This window comes from Acanthaster planci, linkage group LG05 (assembly GCF_054643075.1).
Source record: "Acanthaster planci isolate LZ-2023a linkage group LG05, COTS_SCS, whole genome shotgun sequence".
Classification (NCBI taxonomy): Eukaryota; Metazoa; Echinodermata; class Asteroidea; order Valvatida; family Acanthasteridae; genus Acanthaster; species Acanthaster planci.
Window position 1 is genome coordinate 11,265,082 of NC_141781.1, and position 27,184 is coordinate 11,292,265.

At 40.7% G+C, this 27,184-nt stretch overlaps 1 protein-coding gene across 6 annotated transcripts in view; it reads right to left on the reverse strand.

Annotated features, from left to right (window-relative positions):
- Positions 1-27,184, reverse strand: part of smg5 (SMG5 nonsense mediated mRNA decay factor) — a 98,358-nt gene that overhangs the window by 9,475 nt on the left and 61,699 nt on the right. Inside the window, exons 23-24 of one of the 6 annotated variants that reach the window (XM_087136824.1) lie at positions 8,907-9,155; positions 4,252-8,343 (exon numbers count right to left, since the gene is read on the reverse strand). The exons of 2 other annotated variants lie outside the window; for them this stretch is intronic. The gene's annotated coding sequence lies outside the window, so the exon portion shown is untranslated. Of the gene's footprint in view, positions 1-4,251; positions 8,344-8,906; positions 9,156-16,373; positions 21,350-27,184 lie in introns of all 6 variants that reach the window. 3 more of the 6 variants (XM_022238733.2, XM_087136823.1, XM_087136822.1) reach the window with 3 other exon arrangements.

Sequence of the window (27,184 nt, forward strand, 5' to 3'; positions counted from 1 at the left end):
AACCAAAGTGATGAATACATCCAACGAGTTCAATGTCTACGTTTGACACACTGGGAAACTATTTCAAAACAAAACAAACAGGTGGGGGAAACTATTTGTATAAAGTTCTACTTTGAGTAAGGCTGTGTTCATTTTTTTGTCATGTGTGTGGTTTTTTTCTCTGTCGATGTGTACACTCGGAGTGGTTTGAAAGCTTGTGAAAAAAATCACGTGTTAATCATTGGAGGAAACTTGAACCCTGGGCCTCCTGTTGGCTAGGGTCATTTTTTGAGGAAAACATATAACCAGCAAGAGATGTCTTGTTTGTCAGCGCGCCTCCTATCTCCAACTCAGACAAAAGAGAAGAAAGTTTCTCTCTCTGTCCAAGAGATGATAGTGACAAATGTTCCTCCAACCGAAAGCTATTCAATAATTTACAAATAGTGCCTCCAGTACTCCATCCAAGGAGCCCCACATACCAGCTAATTACCTGGTTGATGGAGATCTCGTCATCTGGGTAAAATGCACGGCCCTGTTTGGAGAGAAAACAAGCAAATAAGGGCGGGCTGCTTCATCCATGCTCTTGGGGGGGAAAGAATCAAAGATGTGACAATGGAGGAAACTGAGTCAGGCCTCACATTATTTGGAGCTGGCCGCTTTGGGTTGTTTGTCTAATGAAATTACACTGAGAACAACCATGGAACAACCCACTTTCTTCCCTAATATTTGATAAAAGTCTGGTCATGTCTTCTCAAGTTGTTGGCATTTTCTTGACTTTGCAGAGACAAAGAGTGCATTTGACTGATTACTCCTGTTCAGGTTGAACCTCTTCATTTCAGATTTTCAGACAGGGCTTGTGCGAATTGACGGAACCAGCTTGAATTAACTGGATGTCAAAACTTGATTACTAGGTCCATACGCCGACCTTTATTGGCCACACTTTTTGTGCAACTCGGTAGTCCCCTTCAGTGTATAGAAACTACATGACATCCCTTTTGCTTTAAATGTAAGGAAAAAAAACTTGACACACATTTTAAAATTGTCCATGGCTTTCTGGACAACCGCAGGCACTGTTAGGTGTACAGGCTTTTCTTTTCATTTCGCAAACACAAAAAAGAAGGCAAGAAGGAGAAAAACTCACAATTTAAATCCATTATGGGGGTGGGACTTGGGGGGAGGGTTGGAAAAGTGGAGCATGTGTGCTGACAGAGCTTCCTCCGTCAGGCTGACAGAGCCCCCTCCATCAATTACATATCTTCAGATTTCTTGTGACGTGTTGCATTTGTTTCACAATTACAAATGAAGAGATAAACCCAAATATTGAACAAAATAACAAATGACATCACAAAATTTTCCCTTAAGTTTAGTAGTGGGTGATAACTCTGGGGGTGACAATCGCTTCTCATATGATATGCCCCTTTAATGCATTCTGCACCCCAACAGATAAACAAACACATGTGTAAAAGTCTGCAACAGCCAGCTCAATACTGTTACGAAAGGCTGCTGTTGGCGTGCGCTACTGTCCCTCGAAGCCAAAACCTACATATGCACCAGGACTTCTTCCAGCAGACTGCCAATCGATGGACAAGATGAAATCTAATTTCATATCGAACCCGGGGGCAGTAGTGGTACACAATGTGGCAATGGATGCTCAGCCACACAGACTAATAGCCGAATTAAAGGGATACTGTGACACTCTCCACTGATGGGACTCCGGGTACAAAAAGCCACTTGTGATTTGTGAGCTCCCCGTGCAAAAACGGCAGGTAACAATGCACTACCAGTACCTGCTCAGCACAGCCATATTTAAAGTTCAAGTTGCCTGTATCCAACAGGTTGTGTACGCAGGACCATCGTGGGGGGGGGAGGAAGGGGTGTGACCATCCCTGATTTACATTTGATTCATATTTGTGAGTGTACTTGTGAAAACCAGGTGGACAGGTGCATCAATAAGTTTCCACAAAGTATGCACAAAGCTGTGGCACATAGACAGGGAAGGAACTGAATGTGATGGCACAGTGGAAAAAGCACTCAAATTTCCCACAATGTTACGGGGAGAGTTTCAATTCATTTAATGCATGACCTACAAGTGGAAGTACACACATTGTTACAGTCAAGTACATGTACAGTACATGCCAATCAGTGTAGTACACAAAAACATACTGTTTTTATTATTTCAATTCTTGGGTGATAGTCAGGCACATTCAAAAGAAGTCTGTGTACAGAAAAAAAGTATTTTACTCTGTAAGTGAAAGTAAAACAAAACTATAGTTGTTGATGAGTGTTTTCAGTGAGGGTAAGTACAAATAAAAAACTCGGCTACAAATAGTCCAACACAGAAGTTGTAGTTGGGTGTATTTCTGAGCGTGAGTACAGAGAAAGGAACTCGGCTACCTGCGCAAGTCTGCCAACACTGTGGTTGTAGTCAAGCTCATTTCAGTGTGTACGAGTACAGAAAAAAGATCTTGGCTACGAGTGCTAAAAATCAAAAGTTGTAGTTGAGTACATTTCCATAAGGACAAGTATGAGTCCAATTAAAGTGCTCCAAGTAAGATCATGAGCAGTACAACACTTGTCAATTTCTGCCCTTTTGAATTCTGTACAAAGAACCGATCAAGCTCCGTATTATTGCCAAGTCACGGGATGCTGAGTTTTGCCTAATTGCTCTTCCGTGCAGGTTCATGTGGCGACCCAACACCTGGCTTGATGGCGTCATGTCCTTGCCAGCATGCCAGGGAGGCATTCCTACATAAATGACATCCTGTAACTGAAACTCTGAAATGCATTCAACAGGATGACGTGCCACTCTTCTTCCGAGGCTCCATGAATTACCACAAATAGGACAACAATCCCAAATCAGTACTACAGATTCCAACCCATATAGCTTACACATCTCTCCCATACAGACAAGGCATGCAGCTGATTACATCCTCTGTGTTGCACGGAGACGCACTGAGGTGATGAAGCGTGGATTGGTATCACAGATTTCTTCCACCTACAATGGGCTCCGTGGAAAGTGTCATGTGCTCTGTGCACCTTCCTTAATATTCTTTTTGCACGCAAGTGTCCCCGGGCTCTCTCTATTAATAGTAGTTGAATATCAGAGAAGTTTGCTGCTTCATTAAAGAAAAAATTTAAACAGTCCTCTTTTGTCGACACCTCAATTCAGTACAGATGTTTATCCTTGGGTGTATATGTGTGTATGAGGTGGTTTTTGTCTTCTTTTCACAGATGACAGCTCTTTCCAACAACATACGTGTATTGCCTTCATGTACACTGTACAAGAATTTTCTTTTCCATGTTATGTGGCCAGTGCCTACTTGTATATCTGCTGTTTAAACTGTCTAGTTACATGTTTTTAGTTTAAAATTTTAATTTGTCTTTTTCATTAGTTATTATTCTGTACATATATTTATATATCAATTCTATTTATTTGATATTATCCCATTTCTGTAACTGGTGTTTTTATGCTGTTGGATGTGGTTAACAAATAAATAAATAAATAAAGCCTTAATGAGTGCATGTGTGAAAAATGCAAGACCACCAGCCAAGGTCCATCAGTCAAGTTGACAAAGAAGTCAGAGAGTATAATCAATCAAAAACATCTCCAAATCACGTTTCATCCCCCCACCAGACTAACAAATATGGCAGTTAGGAATCTCACTAATTCTGCATCACGTAACATCAACAGCGAGCACAGTCCCCCAATCTCTGCACTGCTTTCAACTCAATGCCATCCCCTCCACCATTTACATTTTGCAAGCTTGATAAGAAGGCAGCGGTGCATGACTTAACATGCAATGACCGCAGGTGTCTGTAATGAATTTGACTTTGAATGCTTTGCGATTCATGGTGCAGAAAGTTTTGTAAGCGTAGGATAATAATTAACCATACAGCAATATTCTCCCCTCCCCATTGCCATCAGCAGGCTGTGTGCTGTTACTTCCTCCAGGACATGCTGGCATGCATGAATAAAACAGTTTGCTGCATGGATTAACAGAAACCTTAAAAAGTACATTTAAAGGGAGATTATGCAGTAGACAAGTGGTGCAGTAGTGAAAAACTCGAAAAATTACTCTTCAAAGGCACTGCCTCCCCAAAATAAATTAATGATAATTATTTACAAAATGTCCTAAACTGCACAGCCATAATTCATCCAATCGTATGCCGATAACAGGTCAGGTCACCGGAGGCAGATGATGACGAACGAAAAGGAAATTGTTGCAATGACCCTTTCGCGAGTTACATTTGAATAAAATATGGTACACTTACCTATCACATTGCACATAAACACTGTTGCTATACCTCCTGATTCGAGGAAAACTTTTGCATAGCGACCACCATCTCTGGAATGGACTGGTTCCTTTGTACCCTTCTTACCCACTGAAAATAGTGTATTGGAGCAAGGTGAATCACGAGGTAGCAACAGTGTGTCTAGCAGAGAAAATTCAAGGTATGTTTAGGTGAAGTTAAAGAATTTGGTGTACCAGATTCTATTAAAATTTAGCTTGAAAAGGGCTTATTCATTTGAAGAGCCTGGGACTTGACTTAGCACACGATGAACCTTCACAGACTAGTGAACTCTGCTGTAAACTGAGTCAGGCCGAGAAAATTCCAACTGAAACACCGTTAACCCCCCCACATATCCAGGCAATCGTTTCCATTCTAGATCAACATCTGTTTTGAGATCAGGACCCAGTTTGGTGGCTCTCTGCTGCTTGCATACAGACACTGTACACAAGCCCAGGCAGGCAATTCAATGTTAACCGCATGCGCATGTATACCACACCTAGGGGTCCAGTGCCCACGTTCATGACTCCGTAATGAGAAAGGAAATTGTGCGTTGACCCAAAGGTTCACATGTTCCAAACTAGGCACATTTAGCTTCCTTCACTGATTTGATAACTCTATATGCACGTCGTTGCTCTCAAAAAAAATAAAAAATAGAGGGAAATTCAATTGAGTGGAAGGCATTTTAAAACTTAATTTTGATATCAGGGAAAGTGCATACATTTTCTATCATTTACATGTAGTTGCAGATGTTATCCTTGAAAACAGTTGGAATTACCAGCAACTGACAAAATTAGTACATTGGTCGGAATTTGAAATAAAAAAGACCCCAATGGTAGACAAACATGCAACAAAAAAATCCAATCCTTGATATCATGCTAAAATATGGAAAGCCGTGTGGCCCACAAATTTTTAACAGATTGGCCAGGGGCAGTGTACACCACCCAACCTCCACACTGGCCTGACAATGAAAATTCATGAATGCCAGTAGAAAGAGCAAGGGGACCAGGCAAAATGAGAGAGGACGAAAAAAAAAACAGAAAAAAAGGAAACAAAGAAAAAATAAAGAAGAAGAAGAAGGAAAAAAAAAAAAAAACAGTCAGGGCAGAAAAACACTATGGCCTGGCTATTATCTATCTGGGTCAGTGCAGATCAGTCCTGCGAAAAGCAATCAAAAACTGTAACACTTGGGGTGACACTATTACATTACAGCTCCCGGTGATTTCTATATACACAAGGTAGGCTTGCAGGCAGGCATGGGGTTTGTTTTCGCTCCCCGCTATCTGCTCCCTCACCCCCTTCTTTTTCTGTGTGTCTCCGTTGAATGTGTGTCTGTCTCACTCTCTCCACGGAGCGACCTTATTTCGTTGTGTTTGTCCAAGACAGCTGCTTGTGTTACGCAGTGCGCAGCCCGGTGGTGCCCGGAGGGGGGGGGACAGGTTGGCATACGTGACCTTCCATACATTGTTAGTTTGGGACATAGCATGGGGGGAGGGGGTTGGCGGTGGGGGGGAGAAGAGTTAGCAGTGAATAGAGCCATGCTGTAGCCTGTCGTTAACGGCCTTTCTAGAGTTGGTGTTTGCTCTGGGCCGAGCGAGTCGCGATTGATTCAGGCAACGGCGGCTGGTTTACTCGCAGAGCGTAATCTGGATCAGGGGTGGACATTTGATATGCGGCTGGGTATTCACGGCTGGAGTTCCAAATTTGTGGGGGTGTGATAAATGCATAATGTAATTGAAGCATGCAGGCCTGGCCTAAGCCAGATGATAATAACAGGATGTAGCTGAACGCTCATTTGTATCATGTTTTCAGGCATCTGCATAATATTGTCACAAATTTTCATGCAGTACGTGCACATTTAGAGGATATCCAAAATTTAATTGCTATAAAATACAATCACTCAAAATTCACATTCTCATGCAATAGGTCCACAAACTCTGATCCAATTAGTATACATTTCACAAAGGAGGGCTGCGATAAATTTGATTACTGTAGACACACACAGCGACATGTCAAGGGGTAGAATTCGTGGAGATGTACGCGACTGAATCATACACCCAACTGTGAAACCACAGCGAGACAGTGTCACAATCGTGTTGGCCTGGTGCTGTTCCTGATTCCTCAAAACAGCTTCCCCGGAACTCGTTCGGTGAAGAGATGACAAGATCAGTGGCCGTCCGTCCTGCATACCAATTACGGTCTTCTTGGTAATGGTACAATGCAGACAACATACCAGGCAAAGGAATCTGATGACTTTTTTATATTGCAGAAGAGTGGTAAGAAATTTTTTGAGGGTGAGGGCAGGCAGGTGGGCAGTTAACCCTGTGTTTTTTTTGGGGGGGGGGAAGTCACCAGCTGTTTAAAAACAGAAGAGGGAAAGTTGAAGGACATAACATTTAATACTTGGGGATGCTATTTATGCATACATATACACATATATACATGATTATGAACACAGCTGCCTTTTGGGTCCCTTTCAAGCAGTTGGTACGGTTAGAGGTACATTTGCATCAAGAGTAAAATATGTCTGGAACCTAATCTTGTGTTCTTCCTTTTCTTTCTCTTGCAGAGGGCAAAACCCCTCAGCCCCCTCACTACACCATTGTTTTGGGACGTAACATGGCCGACATGAGACTGCAAAAATGTTGTCTTTGTGGGGACAAACTTTTGCGCAAGTTAATCTCCAATGTTGACAGATAATCCCCAACACCAGAAGGTGTGTGAAACATGATGTTGTACATACTCACGCATTCTAAACGACCAAAAAGAAATGCATCAAGCATTGCCAGTACAATGACAAAAAGCGTGATTCTCTTCAAAAGTTCAATGGTAAGAGCTGATGTGAAGATTGGATGTGTACAATAATAAAGCATCTTCAACCTTCTACTGCTATTGAACTTCCTGAAAATTTCCTGTTTCCTGAAAATAAACCATCCACCATGGCGATCACACATTTAAAATGGAAAGTTCCAACAAGTTTACAAACACATCACATGCCTTATCGATGAAAAAATACTCACAAAATTGGAGTTTCTATTTGTTTCTATATTTCAAAGGAGGTCACTTTGCTTTAAAACACTTTAACCTCATTACTGAATGATGTCCGGTTGCCATACTAATGGCTCTGGGTATCATTCATCCATTTGTTTTCTCTCCATTTGTTCAAAATCAAAATAATTTTCTTGAAAGCTTTCAGTCAGTTTTGTACATTTCCGTAACAAGACTTTGATCTCACTAAAGACATGATTTGACCAGCCCTCATAAAGGCCCCCAAAAAAGAAAGAGAAAAAAAGGAAAAACATTTCCAATTCTACTCCCTGACGTAATTCGTCAAATAACAAGATGTACTTCCTCTGTGCTCATTAGGCAAGCTTCATTAAGCCCGATCTTTTCAATCCGTTGACAGAATGGCATAATTGGTGTGGCTTCTTCCCCTTGAAGTCAACACTACGCGTGTGCGCCTGTGCTATTTGCATAAATATTGCTCCTTAAGCAGACAATCTTCGCCTGCTCAGATACCTCGCCTGCTGTCGACATAATACCGTTGCCATGGACAACCGTTTGCATCCCCGGCTTCATATTATAAAAGGCAGTGCGGGACAGGCCCTGCCTTCAGTAACGAGCCAATATATCAATTTGCTATGCATTAACGCCGAGTACATAGACTATGAAAAGCCTTGTAATTTTTAGTAATGTCCCAGGTTGGCTGTTAGGTCAGCAATGGGGGGGGGGAGGGATGGAATGACAAGGGAGCGTAGAGACAAGGAGAGATGTGTCTGACATTTAAGACAGGGCCATAATTCAAACGCTCTGGACAGCCATTTTCATCATGGTCTATGAATCGTAATTATGGAGGGGGGGGATTGACGTGAGAGAGTGAGCAGGCCTCATGGTAGTAAGGTTACCATCATGATCCTACTGCCCATGTTTACCGAACCGTGTAATTGTTTGCTGAGTAAGGCAGTCCTTTTAGATTGAAATTGACTTTACCTTCTTCCATGCACACTGCCTCCTTCCCCTGCCTGCTTTTTTCGGGTTCTTGTTTGGTTATCACTTCAGAGCATGTCAATGGGGCTAGACAAAAAGGTGAATTGATGCAATGGCAAGATTGCAAGAGTGCTTGGTTTGGAATAACCCAAGAAAGTGCGACAGCCCAAGTGCGCACTACAACTCTATAAACAGAGGTTGAACAGAATTTAATTTCAGCACAATTTTCTGAAGCAGGTAGAAATTGTCAGCTTTAGATATGTACCTTTACAGGCAGTATACCAGCATTTATCTATTTCAGACATTGTGACAACAGTCAACTTGAAGAGAAAATAAATGACAAAAAAGTAAATGGAAAACGGATAAGTATACTGACTTGTATTTGCAATTTGCCTTAATACGAATTCAAACAAATTTAACAGCAGTTGTATGCACCACACCTGTGAATGAAAAAAAAAAATTGAAACCTATTTACAGGAAATGAAATTAACCTTTGGGTTAAAAAACACATTTGGTGCAATTATTCCACATTGGGGCCTTGATAGTTACTATTAGTCAAAGCCCACGTGATCACTTCATGCTTACAGGGAAGATCAATGCTGATCTGTCCTTATCGATGGTTAAAAAAAATAAATACAGGCCATGCTTACTGCTTTACAGGACTGGAGACTGGGCGGAGAAAATGAGGCTGTAAATTACTGCTGGTGTTGTCTTGCACCACAAATGCCAAGGACATAGAACGATAGCATGGTGACGAATGCAGCAGCAACTCGGCATGGGGCTGGGAAGTCACGTCCAGATGTGCGATCATTTGAGGCCTGACATCAAATGTGTTATTTCAATGTTGATTCAGATATTCCCGCCTTTGGGTCCGTTTAGCCAGTTGTTAACAGTTCTTCCTACATGATCCAGATCAAAAAAACAAAGCAAGAAGGAACCCCCCCCAAAAAATTTTAAAAGACAAAAATTCGGAATTGTTCTGATCTAAATTGATTAACATTTTAATGTTTTATAATAATTTAGGTAGTATTTGCTAATATAGTGGAATTTGCTTCCCCTTTCTTGTCAAAATGAAGGAGTGAACCGATTTAAAAAATGTTCTTTTACTTGGACCCTGATTTCCAATTTTTTTTCCAGTTAATATTTACTTTCAGTCTATTTCTACTTTATGGAATAAAATATGTGAAAAACAGCACAGGTTTTGTGCATGTTGTTTTTATGCCCGTTCTCTGAGCCCGGAAAGCCCTTCCATAGTCGTTGTAACAATGTTACTTGAATTCCTTCAGGGGGATAGAATTGCAACTTGTATGAAATGCTTTGTGACTCATCCTTCCAAATGCCATTCATCCATATCTACACAAAGCCAGGATCTGGAGACTGCACTTACCTTCCCCCCCCCCCAAAGTATGAGTTGCCACTGGAAATATAATAAAAAAAAAACAACAGCAGCAGGCTCAGTATTAGTGAGCTGAGTGTGCTGCAGCTGGTAATTCCAGCCCACTGTTTCACAAAAGCCTTGGCAAACCACTGCCCATGTCCTTCCTCTACTCTGATTGGCTGCAGCTGATTTTGTGGGTGTCAACCTTACAGGTACAGTTCTGTGCATGTTAGGTCAGTGTGCATTTTGTACAGGACATGTGCATGTACACGAAATGACTGATGCAATAACCCCACCACAGCATTGCACATGTATATGCGCCCAGGCAAGCTTCCCACTGTCTTGTGCACCTTATGGCGGGCAACTCATGCATTATTTATGAAGAAGATCTGATGATGTGGCTGCAACGGCCTATACACACTCACCTGCCCCCCCCCAATCTCCTTAATTACAAAGGGAGCTAGGCAGAGGGATGATGGCCACAGATTAATTTGCCTGGATGCGTAATTATTGACTGCTTGTAGAACTGGCCTGACCCACCACACATAAATTATCCACTACACATCAGCCTTGCAACCTACATGCACCCTCATGTGGAGCATTACTATAAATATCCACTTCGTTTGGAGGGAGGTATTTTCCCCCTTCTTTTAGGGTGGAATGGAAACCGGCCAGATGGAAACGAAATTCTGTTTTCTGCACACAAAAGCGAAGGTGACAGTGTCCTTCTGATTATCAATGACCCCTGCACAACACCCATTCTACCTTGCTGTAATCAGACAAGGTGTGTGAGTTTAAATGCTTCAATGCTTGACCTGAATAGATTGATATGACCTTGCCGCACAATACTTATCAGACTGCCTCAATTATGCATCTAGAAGGAAGAGGGGAATACCTACTGTGCTGTTCCAACACCTCTGAATGATTGTTTCATGGACTCAGGTGGCCTACTTACAACATCCTTGAAAGTACTGAAAGAAAAAACAACTTGCTATCTTCTCTCTTGGCCCATCTACATGTATTTTCCATTCCAATTTGTTTTTTCACTTTTAATATACCTTTTAGACAGGCATTTAATACAAAAGACTGTTTTTCGGTTTGTTACAGAGGCATGACATTTGACCCCATCCACACCTTCGACGACTACACAGCCAGTTTATTCATCACTATATGACTCAAAATTTTGTGTCCATTATGCTACTTTTTGGAATGGTAGGACCAGGAACCTAGGCTCCACCAAAAAAAAAGGGTCTTCAGAAATGGCTTGGGTTGCAACTCCATTCATGCCCCCTGAAAAAAGCCAGTTCTGCCTCACTGCGATTCAAATCTCATGTCATCACTGAAGGTTTTCAACGCCAACACACAAAATTCATTCATTTATTTTAATTTATTTACCTTTTCATGTAATACTTTACAGCTAGACAATGTTATTGAAACAATATTTCTTTCAGCATTTTTTTTTAGCGGGAGGGGGGCTGTTCTTCTTATTGGGTTTTGTTTCTGGTTGTTTGTTAATTTTTTCCCCATTTTTATCCATTACAAAACAGGGTCTTACAAAACCAGAAAAACAAGTTAAAATAGACATGTTCACCCCAAGGGAATTGAACTATGTGTATAAGCTCTGCAGTTATTGTTGTGGTTTCCCATCATCTTATTACTTTGGGTGGGGGAGTGGAAAGAAAGCTTAAAATTGGGGGGGTGAAAGGCAGCACTCACTCATGTCAGTAAGTGAAGTGCATCATTAAAAAAAAAAAAAAAACAGGATTCCCACGGCGACATTGGGGCTTAAAAAAATACACGGAGGACAAGCAAGGGGATGGAGATGCAGCGAAGAGTGGCCATCTCTGCCGTCCTAATTGGAGCTGATGGCCTAATGCTATTACTGTTGGGGTCTTGTGGGGAGGCTGTTATGCAATTATCCTGCTGCCTCTCAAGGCTCATGTTGGAGCTAAAGACGAGTAATACTATTAATAGCATTTACATCATCACCCACGATTATTGGGGAAGGATTTGTGCCCCAGCTTAAAAAAAAGCCCATCCTGCTTGCCGATTCTCTTGATGAATGTTAATTAAATTGGCATTACAGGCATATTGGTAATTGGACTTGAATCAAATAGTTGCTGACGTGTGTTGTATTGTGGTCATTTCTCATGTGCATGCTTGGCTCAAATTTTTCATGAGCTTCCGTTTCTTGTAGCTGAATGAGTGCGTGTGTGTTTTTATTATGGCTGTACCCTTGATGAACAAAGTGACTTCCCAACACAACTCATTAAAATTGTCCTCTTGTTGGGAAAAACATACCACACATCTTAGCATTTACAGAGGGTTTCTGTTATGAAACATGTCACCTCGACATATCTTTGTGCAAACCTAAAAGGTTAAGATTTCCATTAAAAAGAATTTCTTTCTCTCTATATAGTTAGCAAAAACGTGTTTGTGATAGAATAATCCTGAATCATTTCACCAGAAAAAAATCCTTCCACGTAAATGACATTTACAAGCAGGAAAATTAACTGTGAAAAGATTTTTTATTTCACTTTTCCCTTTTTCTGGAACAAATGATGCTCTTCATACTGTGAACTTTGGCATCCTGATAAATGTTGACCTTTGGTGATGAAACTGTTAACAAGTCTCATCGATTTTCCTTCTTAGACATGTTCAAGGGTCTGTAATCAAAAGAAGCTCCAGTGACTTCCAGATCCCATTTAGAACATTTGGGTCACAAACATGGCATTCAAACATGTTTTTTTCATACACCAATAAATCTCAGCTCCCTTTTGCTCACATGCCTAAATAAACATCTGACTGCACATTATCATAATTAAGTAAACACATTTTTATAACACCTCCTTTTTTTTCCAGTCAAGCTGCAGCGGTACATGATTCTTATATACTGCAGATCTATGACACCTTCAGACACAAGTCCAACCCTCGTCCAATTCCCAGAAATATCCCACTGCCTCATGCCATGTGAATGTCCTCATTGATCTGGGAACCAAATTCCACGATCAATAGACCACCACAAACGGGGTATTGGGAGATCAATGCTAGCACAGCCCAGTAATCAATACAGCTTAACACGTGGTTACAGTCTGATCAATGAGTGTATTCCTCCCCTCCCCCCATGGATGTATCTGTTACTTCCATGCCCCAAGATCTACACAGAACAGCCCCGATTTGTACACTGTTTGGTTTGCCTTGTTATTGGGTGGTTTTGACAAGGGCCGATAGCTGATTTTTGTTTTGTGGTGACAACAAATGCATTCACAGGGGCAATTTCCTATCAGAATTGATCTGATGTAAAGACAGTTAACAGCTGATGGTCAGCAATGGATAACAGCTACAAAACCACTGGGCCATTAAAGTGCAGGTCGGGGTGGTTGCCTTAGTGATGAATCCACAGGACATGGTGGGATATCCTCCCAAAAGAAAAATTATTTTTGCCCATGTGGGAATAAAGATGGCAATGTTAACCCCAGTAATTATCAAACTGCATAAAGACACCCTGTCCCCCCCCCCAAAAAAAAAGAGGGATGGGAGGAGATCTGTTTCAAAAGGAAACAAATTTAAGTAGCCAAGCCAAGTTTCTTTTAAAATTTAATTTGAAGTCAGCAGTGAAAGAGGATGGAGGTGAAGTGTAGACTTGCAGGCAAAATGTTTCTGCCACGAGCAGCACCACTTGGGGTTGATAATGTCCAATCAAACCTTTCCCATCCCTACGCATACTTCCCAAATTCTCCCATTCCAGTGTTACTTTCCTTCTAATTATACAAAGAAATTGTGGCAATGCTCCCAACATCCACTGCACAAGTATATAGTGTCTCCTGCATGGTTATGGAACGTAGGTTGTAGGCCCTTATGAAACCTAGAATATCGGAACGTGGTTTTACTCTGACGACAACATAAAATGAACCAGAATAAGTGTGTGTCCTGTGGGATACTGATCCTGCTTCTTTAAGATGGGATTCATCCACCAATCTGCTCTGAGCGGGAACAAGAGAGGGTATGTTTTTACAAAGCAACGGCCATCCTTTGGTTGGTAATCAATGCGTGTGTGTACAGCTTCATGCACGTCTGACGCAAGACACGCTGAGCATGGTTACCAATAGACCTAAAACATAATGACTTAATGCAATGTTTACCGTGGAGCATCATGGGTGAAAGGTGGGCACGACAGTCACAACACATAACGCCCACTCTTGTGCATGGAAAATTCCTGGAAATATCCTGAGATTGAGTTCGCCTATATTTTCCAAAATGGTTTGTGTTAACTGTTGTGTGCCATTGTGTGTATCAAACACATGACAAACACCAGGGCTGCATTTTTCAAGCTTCCACGAGACCACAAGTTTGCTCCGTCCAATGCTGCGCAAAGGCTCACATGACTTATGATTCCATTCCCACTTTCACCCACAATGCACTGTGGTAAACATTGCATTACGTCATTATGTTTCAGGTCTTTTTCGTTTTGCATGTATGGACTTTGGATGTGTGCTGAGGGTGTGCAGGCGTTCCCCACTGAAAACCTTCCTACCAGACTGTCTCTTCTTTGCCAGTGAGGGCGCACTTCAACTTGGGGCGGATAACACGAGATTAATTGATCATAAATTTAGTAAATCCAAGATGCAGTGAACGCAACAGGGTAAAGTCAACCAAGAAAAATTTAATCAAAATACCTGATCACCTATTTGTGACCCAACATGTTTTTAAAAGGAGTTGATAAGAAAAATAAATGTCTGTCCTTGAAAGAGCAGATTCAAAAAAGAGGAAAATAACAATCTCCCCAGATCTGGGTACTCCCATTCCATCCTCTCTGGAAAAAAAATCATGAACTCAACAAAGCAACCTCGGAGTCACAAATAGCTGTAAGCACCCCTCAAGAACAGGGTTGGGGAATGGGAGCTGGGGTATATACCATTCCAACTTCTTGGTATCATCATTAATCTAGCAACTCTAAACTCATGAATCAATCTTGCCTACCCTGCATCCCCTAATGACCTGGCAGATTATACTCATTGGGGGGTGAATAACTGAGATAATCCGTCCCCAGGATTATCCATTTAAACTAATTCTACTTGAAATTCTACAAGGGTCTTTAGAACAGCCAGACAGAGGACCATAACCAGACAAAGGACTACTCTTGCAAGAGGGGGATTATCTGGGAAAAAACCTGCCTCAAGTGTTTATGGCGGCAATGCGCATATTGGACAGATCAGCTTCCTCCAGGAATGACAAGCACACACAAAAAAAGAAAGGCTCAGAGGGACTGCAGGGAGTTGAAAAGATAAGGGGGGCGGTTGTGGCCATATACTGAACACTGATAATGCCAGCCTGTCACTGTCTATCTTTTTTTGAATTTCGAAAGAGGGAAAAAAGAACGGGCGAGTTTCAAATTTTCAAGCCCTCAGGAAATTTGCATTCACCACGATCATTCAGACTTCGGAAATCTTCCTTGGCTTTGTTTTTTAACCTTTAAGAAAGATTCTGCTGGGATTGAAACATGAAGCCCTTTTAATTTGACGCTTTGGATGTGACCAGTATTGGGTCACTTACCGGTAAGTCAATAAGCAGCGACTGATGATTTTGATTTTGTTTGTACAAATCCTGTATTAGTTTGATACAATTTTGTCCAGCTGTTAAGAATACTGCACTACAAATTATTTAGAATACATGTACACTGCATGTGTGGATTCTACCATGAGATGCATACTGCGTGTGTACTTAAAATAAGTGTGCCTGAGTCCTCAACTCACAACAAACCTGTAGGTTTTCAAGAGTAATTAATTAAAGACCAACTCCAACGATGCTAACTTTTCTCATATTGAATCCTGTTCAGAAGAGCCAAATCTTATAAAAGAGGGACAAATCAATATCGCCCTTGCAATACACGTTTTTGTGTTAATAAAAATGCAGTTTTTGTACTCATTTTTCCTGCGAGTCCAGTTCGGTTTTGTAAAAATGGATGTGTCGTCACGACTCATTAGCATCTAATGAATATTGATTTTTGTGGTGTATTACCGAGGAGAGGAAATACCACAGTGTGTGCGCTTTAGGCAGGCATGGCTGTGGACGACAGCACGAACTTGAAGAACACTCCCATTCTTTGGAAATTCCAAGAATTTCAATCCCTTTTTTTTTCTTTTGCGGAATTTCTAGTACATCCAATGACGCACATTATTATAAATCAGGAAGAAAGGAGCATAAACTTGATGAAAAAGAGATAATGTGGCACAGTAGACCCAGCACACAGATCGATCCCCGCTACGTGGTGCACGCACATGTAGCTCCATGTTCATGTACATGTGTGTTTGTAGCGGAACCAGTCGTGCCACGGATACCAGTTTCAATGTTTTCTCCAGTATTACATAATACAAATTTTATTTCTCGACAGCGCCGCCAGCGGTCAGATTGTGGAAATTTTTCATAAAACACGAATACACCGTTCAGATGTTTCGGCAAAAATAAAAAAATACAGAAGCAATACAGACATGATTTGGTAATGAATATATGATTAATTACACACTTAACACAACAACAGTTTATTTTCAAAACTTTTAAAACCGTTGGAGTTGGTCTTTAATTTTGGATTTTTTGACACAGCATATTAACTACGGGCACAGATGCTGACCTGAAGAGCAAACTTTGAGAGAGAATTCTACCGAGATGATTTTATTTTGCCTTTTTAACAAAGTGGATTCGGGTATATTAGTAAATAAAAGAATCTGTAAAAAAGGCCCACCTTAAGCAGTTGTTTTAACTTGTCAACAGGCTTGGTGATCATATAATTGAGAAGATATGTGATCTCATCAGCCCTATTATCCACTCAAAGAAGGGAGAGTAGAAGAATAAGACACCACAAAGCCTCCTCTATCCTCCAATCTGATTTGGGTTTGGATTGCACGTACATGTACAAGGGTTGGCTTTTTTGTAACGAAGAGTGTGATAAAGGGTATAGTGTAAGACCAATCGGACAGGGCTGATAGCCTGGTACTGTGGTCTGAACACCACAGAGCAATGAGAGCGTGAAGATCAGGAGCCAATTTCATAGAGCTGCTTCAGCACAAAATTTGCTTTAAGCATGAAAAACCTTGCTTGATAAATCAGGTTACCAGCCAAAACTCCATGTGATGTATATTGTTTTGGAATGGTCTTCACCTGTCTTTTGGTTGGCATGACAATCACTTAGATTTTGAGCTGGTAACCTTTATTTTTTAAGCAAGGTTTTTTTTGCACTTAAGCACATTTTGCGCTTGAGCAGCTCTATGAAATTGGCCCCAGGAGTCTGCCATCCTTTCTCTTCGCACTGAGGATGTTTGTGATCCCTGGATCATTCTTACAATGCCAAAATTTGAATGCATTTGGAAAAACAACTTCATCATATATACATGAAGAGGCGTGATAGGTCAAGGGACCAGTGAAGGGTGATGTGGTGTCTCGTTGTAGTTGCTGTGGGATTACACAGAAGGATGTCTTTGGTAACAATTTGCAAGCATGCATGTGCCAACCTTTCCATCTCTCGGTGGACCTGAGAACAAGACAGGTCCACATATTGCAAGATGTGCGGACCTTGTGTGGACTTAGCCAGGTCTGCACACGATTTTGCTGCTTGGCCAAAAAAAAAGCCCTCTATGTACTGCAGTGCATAGAGCTCTTGGTAGAGATCAGCACTGTATATGTGGCAGGGTATCTGGTAGTCATCTTGGACTTTTTCAGACTAATACCATCTCAGTTCAAGTGACAGTCTCATGTGCATTCAGGGACATAAATCACTCACGCAAAGAAATACAGCTGGCTTCAATTTTCAAAGGGAGATTCCGCATGGCTTATTTTTGCAGGGGAAAACCCACCAAATATTGATCACAATGTTTGGCATACTGCACATAGATGTGTCTGGACAATGGATAGGAGGTTTAATATTTACATGTACATCACTAGATGTATTTCTTGGTTTTTGAATTTTTATTCATTTATTTAGATATTTTTTGGGCAAGAAACATGGACAAATGACAATACATTTATCAAAATTACAAATTGCAAGATAAAAACCAACAATGGAGATTACACGCAAAAAGTCAAATAACTAGATACAGCAAAAACAAGAAACTTAAACAAAACCTGTTGAATAACACAAAACACAGACCCAAATTGACAAACTTGTACTACCATATGCAAGCCCGCAGGATTGCCTAAAAAAGCTGAATTAAGGCTTATCAAGAGGCTCTCCGACTGCATCAGTACAACTTTGCAAAAAACAAACGAAAAGAAAAAGACATAACAAGAAAAGATTAGAAACACTCTATTTTTAAAATAAGCTAGAAAACGCATTGACAATGGTTGCGAGTAAATACCTGTCCATGAATAGCCCACATGAACAATACAAGCAGGAAGTTAAAAGATATAAACCCAACCACAAATAACCCAAACCCATGCAGAGAAGCAAGCCAAGGAACCCCAGCTCCAGCAGGAGGTTCATCTCATGGTCCATCCACAGACCACTTAATATACAACGACTAACCTGTCTAAAACCGGCTTAAGCCTCGGTTTAAAACTGTTTAAATTATAAAGAAATTCATCTCTAACTTGCAGGGGAATGAACTCCATGTGTGGGAAAATCTAAGAAGAAAAACAAATGTTTAAAAGCATGTTGGAATGTTTCCTCCAATCACTGTCGGACAACAATTACATGTACACGTGCCTTTAATGATCCTGTTTCCAGGTCTTCAAAAAGAAACGATCAAGAAACAGCAAAACCAAGAATGGGTGGCACTGTACACAGCACACAGACGTAGTCCTGCCCTCCAGTTCCTCCCCTAGCTCCACCCACTACATGGTCAGACAATCGCGGCGTGTAACCAGTCTGTAATCCACGTCTACAAGCAAACAATGCATAACACTGATGCCAATGCCAAATGTTTCCTCAAACAATTTCGCCCGCCTGTTGTTTTATGAAAAGCTCTTCAAAATAGAGCTTTTGTTTCCGTTAAAGTCAAGTTTAAACAAACAGAGATCTTTTCCTTCCTTGTTCATGAGGCTCGACCTGTCTGGGAAAAAGAGTAAAGGTTGGCTGCAACTACTAACAATGACCCAGTGGAAACTATTGGTCAACACGGGCACACATCTTTGTTTTCAGTGGAGTACTGTCTTTGGTTTTTTATATGTGGCCATGAAAGGAGGTGACAAGTAACTATAGGAAAAAGTTTTGGAAATGAGATTCATGGATGACAAAAATCCAAGGAACATCAACCAGGGGGTTGCGACAATAATGACAACAATAAAGCGCTATGAGATTTCAGGGCTTTTCGTAGCTTACAAAGCACTGTTTGTCTCCCAACACAGTGAGAAATTGAAAAGTGAACACAGTGAAAAACGAAGCAAAATCTACAGAGTAGTGAAGTCAGGAAATGCTGTGCAGAGGAATGGCGTGTGCTGGTTAACATGCTGGTTCTTGCGCTAATGCCTTTTACATGCACACTGTGCGTGTGACCTAGTTATTTTGGCACTCAATATGATAAGACCTCTCAGAGCGAGAACTGTAGTGAGTTGGACAACCCCAAACCCAGAAAAATCACGAACTTTACATAACAAACATCATCCCATTTCAGTTACGTATTCATTTTTCATTTGGACAATTCCATCTGTATTTTAAAGATATTTATTAAAATGTTGCTGATTTATGATTTTCCTGATGTGTCCTCAACGAAGTTGACGTCACTGAGAATGTTTGACCATAAACTGCCCTTTAAGGGTCACAATACTTTTCCAATGCTGTAATTATGTTTACATTTCAATCATTTGCAAAATTGAACAAACTTCTTACATTCACCAAATTATTGAAAAATTGGTCAATGTAGTATTTCTTCCAGCTCAGAACAGAAAGATAAACATTTCCTTTGGTTTCAGAAATATAAACACTAAAGGCATTATTGTTGCTATGGTAACTTCTTTGACACTATTAAACTGTGAAGCATTTAATGAAAAACATGACTTGTGAATCAATTAGCTCTACACCAATTAATTATGGCAGGCAGTTCATTTATTTTGTTTTCAACAGGTTTATTTAGCATTTACATGAGATACTGGCCCCTAAAATGCCTGTAAATAAATTCTTTTAAATTCAGATTCCAACCATACAGACAAAAATACCAATGAGATGTCTCTATTGTTTCCTGGCTTTCTTCCCTGGAAAGATTCATTCCCATAAACGATAAACACGCTTCTGTGGTACCCTTTTTTTTTCTGATTTAAAAAGACTGGGGGGAGGGAGGCATCGATCATCACACCCCCGTCTTGTCACCCTCAGCATCTTTTAATACGCCGGTACAAATTCTAGTGATGTATCAAATGCCTTGGGCACTCTGATCAAGCAAATGTCACGAAGACTAGTATTGGCTGAGATCCATTTTGATTAACTACCCCGGCTTCGCTGTGCGGTCCTCAGATTCCTGTCTGAGGCCACTAGCAAACAGGGCCATTACACTCTCTCCCTCTCTCCGATGGGTTTAAACAACACGGGTATGTCAGGCAGCGGCAACGGCAGGCTGCAGCAGAGAGATGACGCCCGGCTAAGATCCTGCTGTCTGTTGTCTCAAGCTGTCATTTCTCTCTCCCTCTCTTAAAAAAAAAAAAAAAAAAAATGAAGAGGCCCCAAGCCTGGGCTGTGCGGACAAAGACGGGGAAATGAGATTGCCGAGCTCGGCCTGCAATCACAAAGGAATCTACTTCCTGTCGGCGCTGATTTCTCCGTCACTGACCAAAGCCGCTCAGTTAATGGTTTTCATTTCCTCTTGGAATTGTTTTTTCCCCCCTGCTCTCCCACCCCACGCAATGCATTACCGCCAACCCTTTATTTCATCTTTTTCAGAAGAGGTGGAAACACAGATAGCAACTGTAGCACACATCCTTGTCAGTTTGTCAATTTGAAATCTGATTCCTACACGTATGGGATGAATATCCAGCTATTTTGTGATGTCTTCTGGGAAGAAACTGCATCTACTAGTTTATAAAGATATACATGTATATCTTGCAATATTCACAAACAGTGATTATCTTTTGGTAACAAATCTGAATAATCAATGTACCTTATGCATGAATAAATGGATATGTCAACATCACCAATTTGTTCTTTACTTCCCCTGCAAAAATTATGGTACATATGAAAACTGACAATGTAATGTAGAGCTTTCTTCAGTATCAACTGAATCAAAAAGGGCATTGTAAGAACATATCACATTTAATCCAATACAATAGATGCTATCCCTCAATAATTTGTAAAAATGGCTGCTATAAAAGGAAAGCATGACTGGTGGGAATTGACACGTATTAGTTGTTACGCAGGTTCTTTTTTTTTTGTGGGTTGGCCTATATTTGTTTAACCAGTTCCCATCCGTTGATTTCAGCACATGCTCATTTTACCGTGCTGTTGACAAATTCAATAAGCGGCTAATTTCTCTATCCTTGGAGAGTGGGTCACATGTCAGCCAGGCTGTGCAGCGATATGCTGGTTAATCGCATTTCCCTATTAGTCTCTCTGAGAGGCACGAGAATTGTTACACAACGAGACATTTCCTCTTCCCGGCTAAGAGAATTTTGCCTCATGGGTTCAGTTGGTGCACTTTAACAGGAAATGGTCGATCAAGGTGATGGTAGAAATCCACTGCTGATTGAGCGAAAAGGTTCTTCTGTTCTTGGTGGTTTGTGTTTTCTTTTCTTTTTAAGCTATAAGAGGTGGAAGATAAAAAAATTCCAACAGCAAACATGTGTGAAAATTCTTAGCGGATCAAAAAGGAGCATGCTTCAATTTTTGGATATCACTCTGAGACCCTACACTGTACATGTAAATGAAAACCTGACTCAAAGTTCTCCAAACCGATTTTATTTACAGCAATAAAGGAACATACAACAATTTATGCAAATGAGCAGCGGGGGTGGTAGTGTGGCTCACTCTCATCCATGGGACAATGGCTATTCATAGTGGTTTGTGAAAATGCAGCTAGGCTTCAAAAAGTGCCAGATTGTCCACCTTAGTAGAAGCACCCTCTCATTGGTTCAAAAGAGCCTTGTTGGTGGGGAGCATTCATTTTGTTGGTAGCGATAGGACTACAACACATGCATCTCATAGCCGTTCGTTCGTGAACCAGCAAAGCACAGATCCCACCAAAGGAGCCCCCATTGCTAGGAAAATTGCACCCTCACTTGGCCCCGGTCAGGCCAAATAAATAGGTCCAAGTCAACACCTTCCTGCTAGAATCACAATTCTTCAACTGCTATCGATGTCTTTACCACATGTTGGCTGGACTGGATCAGAACATGAGCCAAGAGCAACAATGAAGCAACCCTACACCGGAACTGCACTTTCAAATTACTGCCTACAAAGTTTACACTATGGTTCAACATGATGGGAAAACCTTGAATGCGCCAGAATGTGGCGGGAAATGACAACCGAGAAACCCCAAACAACAGCATCAAAACCAAGTTAAAGGTTAAAAAAGAAACCACACACACACACATATCTAGGTCTATGGTGTGGAAATTACCACGAACATCCTTGCCAATTTTGATTATCTGTAACAATACAGGAAAAGGCAGCATGCGAATTCAGGAAACACTTTTCTTGTCTGCTGAACACAGGTTTGGCACTATTAGGGAAAAAAAATATGGAGACTGCTCTCACATGTACCTACATGTAGATATTACCACAAAAGGGACAATACGGGAATAAACCTTGGGATGATTATACAGAATATGGTTATACAGAGTATGGAAATGGCTGAAGTAGAAAATTTATTGCCTTGAAACACACTAGCTTCACCTTATTTGATCATATTCGAGTTAATTGTGGAAAAGAAACGACTTCTATGAAGGAAATGATTCAGTTTTTCAGGCATAGAAATCCGTGGTCTCAGGTAAGTCATGCAATGTTGACACAGAGATTTTTTTCTGGGGGGGAGGTGGAGTTAACACATGACTGTGATGAAACAAAGATAAAGTTGGCAAACAGGGAAGGCATAATACTGTCAGAAGGGGAGGGGGGCTAAAATTATGACTGAAGATAACGAGTCCGATGGGTTAATTCCCCAGGAGGGCAGAGCAAGAACAGCGTCAATTTCTTTTCTCTGCAGGGTAAATGAAATAGTCTGTAATTATTTCACTCCAAGCAAGGCTGAGCCCAAGTAATTTAGATTGGACAGTGAAAGTGTTGCGTAGGAATATGAGTTCTGAATTGAGTGGATGCACAACAGAAGACAGAAACCTTGAAGTACGTGAGTAACAAAAACTTTGATTTAGCCGGCCAAATCAGGCAATTAGAATGAGAAAAACTCCAAGTCAATTGCCCTTTCGTGAAAACAGCCAGCATTTCCCACAATGCCCAAGAAAAAAAAGTACCAATTGAGGTTTGCGGTTTGAAAATATTGGACAGATCTGTGGCTGTTTCCCTCAAGTCATGGAAACCTTACAGTGGGGTGAATTAGACTGGATAAAAACCCTAGGATGACCTTTAGAGAACTCCAGCTAACCAAAACAGAACCAAGTCACTGCATCCTGCAGGAAAATATGTGGTGGTTTAAAAAAAAAAGCCACAAACACTCAGACCCCGTCTCCATTGTTTGTGGTTTTCCAGCATCTGTTGTCACTACCAGGCTTAGCATTTTTTTGGAAGGTTGAAAAGAAAAGTAACATGAGAAAACGAAAGCAAAGATATGAAACAAATCAAAAACTTAAAGGCGCCAATTTTAAAGATCAAAACGAATGTTCTGCTGAAATATTAGCATGGACTAAAGCGAAAACAAGAAAAGATATCACTAATATTGGACTACAAAAAAATAATTCCAGAATTTTTTAAAAATAGGACAGGTGCAAACTCGGCATCTTTTAGAATCCTACCCTCTCCTGCATGCTTCTGTCAGTTTAGATGGGTTTCACAAAAGATCAAGAGAGCACACCAAAATTAATTAATACCATACAAAAAATTACGTTTAAGGACATCCAGTGTACTTTTTTTCATTCCTCAGTACTTCAGAATTGTCGGAACATTCCACATTTTTATTGCACATAAAAATCATGTTTTGGAAATATACCCATCAACTATTTTTCATAAAAATCAGTTACATGTACAGTACATGTATGGTATTAAGTATTAAGAAACTATAATATACATGCATGTGTTTTACTTTGGCTACCACTCTACTAAACCAGCTCAATATCTGAATAAAACAAATATTCCAGCACTGGCTGTTTAATCAACAGATTTAAGGTTGGGTTTGATATGTCTGGTCTGGCTTCACAGTGTGCCCAACCTATTACCCCAGCTGCACACTTTATAGAGCTCTGTCTAATTGAATGCTACTGAGCTTTTTGTACAAGACCAGGCAAGTGTTACATCACTCAGTCAATTAATCAAGTACAAACATCTGCCCCAGTAAACAGACTGAGGCAGGGTTATAATTCATGGTATCTCTGGGATTCTAACATTACATCATGCTGCTATCTTTGTCTACAAACACTGGCAACTGTGGTCAAAGGTCACCTTAAACCATTCTGATCAGCTGTAGGCATGTGGTGATCAAATTACTCTGCTGACACAATGCTGGAGTGTGGGCTTCAGTTTTGAGAATTGAGTCACCAGCAGAGAAAGGACAACTGTGTCCTTCCTCCTTGCTCCGTGGGACAATATGCCACATGTGAGTTGGTGTGCACATGGCCCCAGCCATGTGTTTTATAGCTCTATGGTGTAAACTAGATCCACAAATACAAAGGAAATCCTTTGGCAGCAACAAAAGACTTGAATTGCTTTCTATGAAATCATGGTAAAATTAAATTTTTAATTCCTGGTAAAATGATAAATCACAAGATTTGTAAAGTTAACTCGGGCAGAGCATGGGCAGAGGATACGCTATAGAGGATGGGATGGTGTTGCCCAGACAGAAGCAGTGACTATTCAAATGAGTAGGTGGAGCTTGGCACTCACTCCTGCTCAGCTACTGCTTGGGCAACCTGCCCTGGCTCAGTGCCAATATGTAAATGAGAAGGCAGGGCTCCAGCTCCAGATGCACTCAGCACATCACCATCTGGTGGGTAGGTGGTCCACCTCACACAGAAATGCATCCTTTCATAATGAGGTTGTGTGGAGTAGTTAGGAGCATAAGGGATATGTGAAATACCACACCCCCTCCACACCACATGCCAAAGCCATATCACATGCTGAGGAGTCTGGGGACCTTGTTTATGTTATAAGTTTCACAGGCAGAGCAAAGGCTGGGGTCATGTCCTATCTTCTTTTTAAAAAAAAGAGAGAGAAAAAAAACACACCAGCCTGAAGGACCAATTTTCTCTCAGACTGGGTCTGGGGGATTTACTCAGGCAGTAAATTGCTCAGAGACCCTGGCATAGCTGTCAACATGGGACTGTTTGGTTTATTATTACAAGTCAAGGACAGGCCAGAAAAAAACCTAGTTTAAGGTGCTGTTGTTATTTCTTTCCCACTCCCTAGCCCCCGTTTTTTTGTTGCTTAATGTTAGTGTTTTGGCAATCGGGACCATGACCAACATAGTAGGAAAATACTAAAGTACATCCTGGCACCTGTGTTTATTGATATTTTCCCTTGCCATGCAGTTTTCCTTTCACTTTGACAAACAAATCCCACACACTGAGCCTGAAATATTTCAGTTGCAACACAGAAGTTGTCTATTATCACCACTTTAAAAAAATGTACACCGTAAGTGTTCACACTTACGGTGTGAGTAGCATGTGATTTCATAGAACTTCCTAGGGAAGAAAATCAACATACATCGATTTTGAAAAATGCTTGTACTTAAAATTGTATGTAATTTCCATTCAATGTGACCCAAACTAAACAAAATCAGTCCCAAGATGAGCCCGCTCTGAGTTAAACATCTTTACAAGAATCTTGCTTAATGTAAATCAATAAGAGCCTTTAACATCATTTGACCTTTTAAAACATGTAATGTGTATTGTCAACAGTATGCCAAAATGAGCAATACATCAAAATAAACAGGCCAACTTGCACTTCTTACTCATAACTGCAAACTGAAATAAATTCCAAAAGTTTTTTTTCTTGAAATAAAATTACCTGTATTACAAAAAATAGCCTCAAACTCATTTTATGGGATCTGGTCACAAATTTGGTTTCGGTAAATCTTCTCAGAGGAAACTTGACCTACTTTGAATTTTAAAAGTGCTTGAACTCAATGTTTACGTGATTCCATTAAATGTTGCTAATTTTGTAGAGTTTTGGAGAAGAAACAAATGAAAAATTCACGGTAAAGTTTACTGCTCTCTCTATATTTCAAGTCTTCCTGTGGTGTTCTAATGCCTTTTTATTCCATAAACCTAAATGTTCCTCTCGGGGCTGGAAAAAAGAATCCCAGACAAAACAAACCCAATTTCCAACTGCACTGGCTGTGTACTTATTAAAAGCCAAAAAAATGCCCTCCCTTAAATAAATGATTTATTGGAGTGTTGCCATGCCCAGACAAGCGGTATTTCAGCAGCCCACACCATGTGTTGCCACCTGATGGGTTCCAACAAAACATCTCCCTCAAGGAGGGGGAAAAAAGGGAGAAAAAAAAACTTGAAATTGCCAAGGTAACCCAAACACAAGCATGTGGGGTGGAACATAAATGAGAAAATGGCAAGGTCACATGACTGTGGTATGTAATGCTTTCATAATGGACAATCACTGTTGACAGCTGGAGTCTGAGATGTTTGCAGTCTTTTAATGTAAATAACTTGGCTGTCTCCCCTAGAATGTTTCACTTCATAAACACAACATTTAATTGACTCTGGGGTCACCTCACTGTTCTCATTTCCTGTTATAGTCTCTTTTGTTGGTCCCCTGTGCAGTGTAACTCGGTTGGGCCACATTAGAAAAGAGATCCTTCTCGTGTTTGCATTTAAACTCTTTAGCACGCACTCTTGTTTACCTGAACTTGTTTCGTCCTCCCATGCTGTTTTTAAAACAAAAATGTTAAAAGGCTAATCACAAGAAACCACTGTTCTCTTGAGCCAATGGTGTGCGCATGTAGAGATGTAATGTACTGTGAAGTGAGGTTTGGAGCCAGACCTGCCAACCTGTCATACTCCTTCCTGAGGTCTGGCAATACCACACAATAGATTAAAAGGTGTCCAAATGGGTGCTCAGTTCATTTAAATTCTAATCTATTATGTGGTGATGCCTGACCTCAGAAAGGAGTACGACAGGTTGGCAGGTACCTGTATGTGAACCCATGGCTAAGAACAATGGTACATCAATGGTGTACTCTGTGAGTGGTAAAGAGAGATCTTGTCTAACCAAAAGAGAAGGGAAAAAAAACTAGAACATCTAACACAGCTATTGCATCTGCGAGATGTGACTGTGGTCAGTTAATGGTGTTTCAACTGTGAAAACCCAATACATGTTGGCCTACCTATACATGTAATGGTATTTTATTATTGTTTTATTATTTTATTTTTTAAGTGGGCATGCTCTTAACGAGAAAGAAAATATGCAAAGAAAAACCTGCAACTTTTGAACCCATGACTGCATCGTTAACA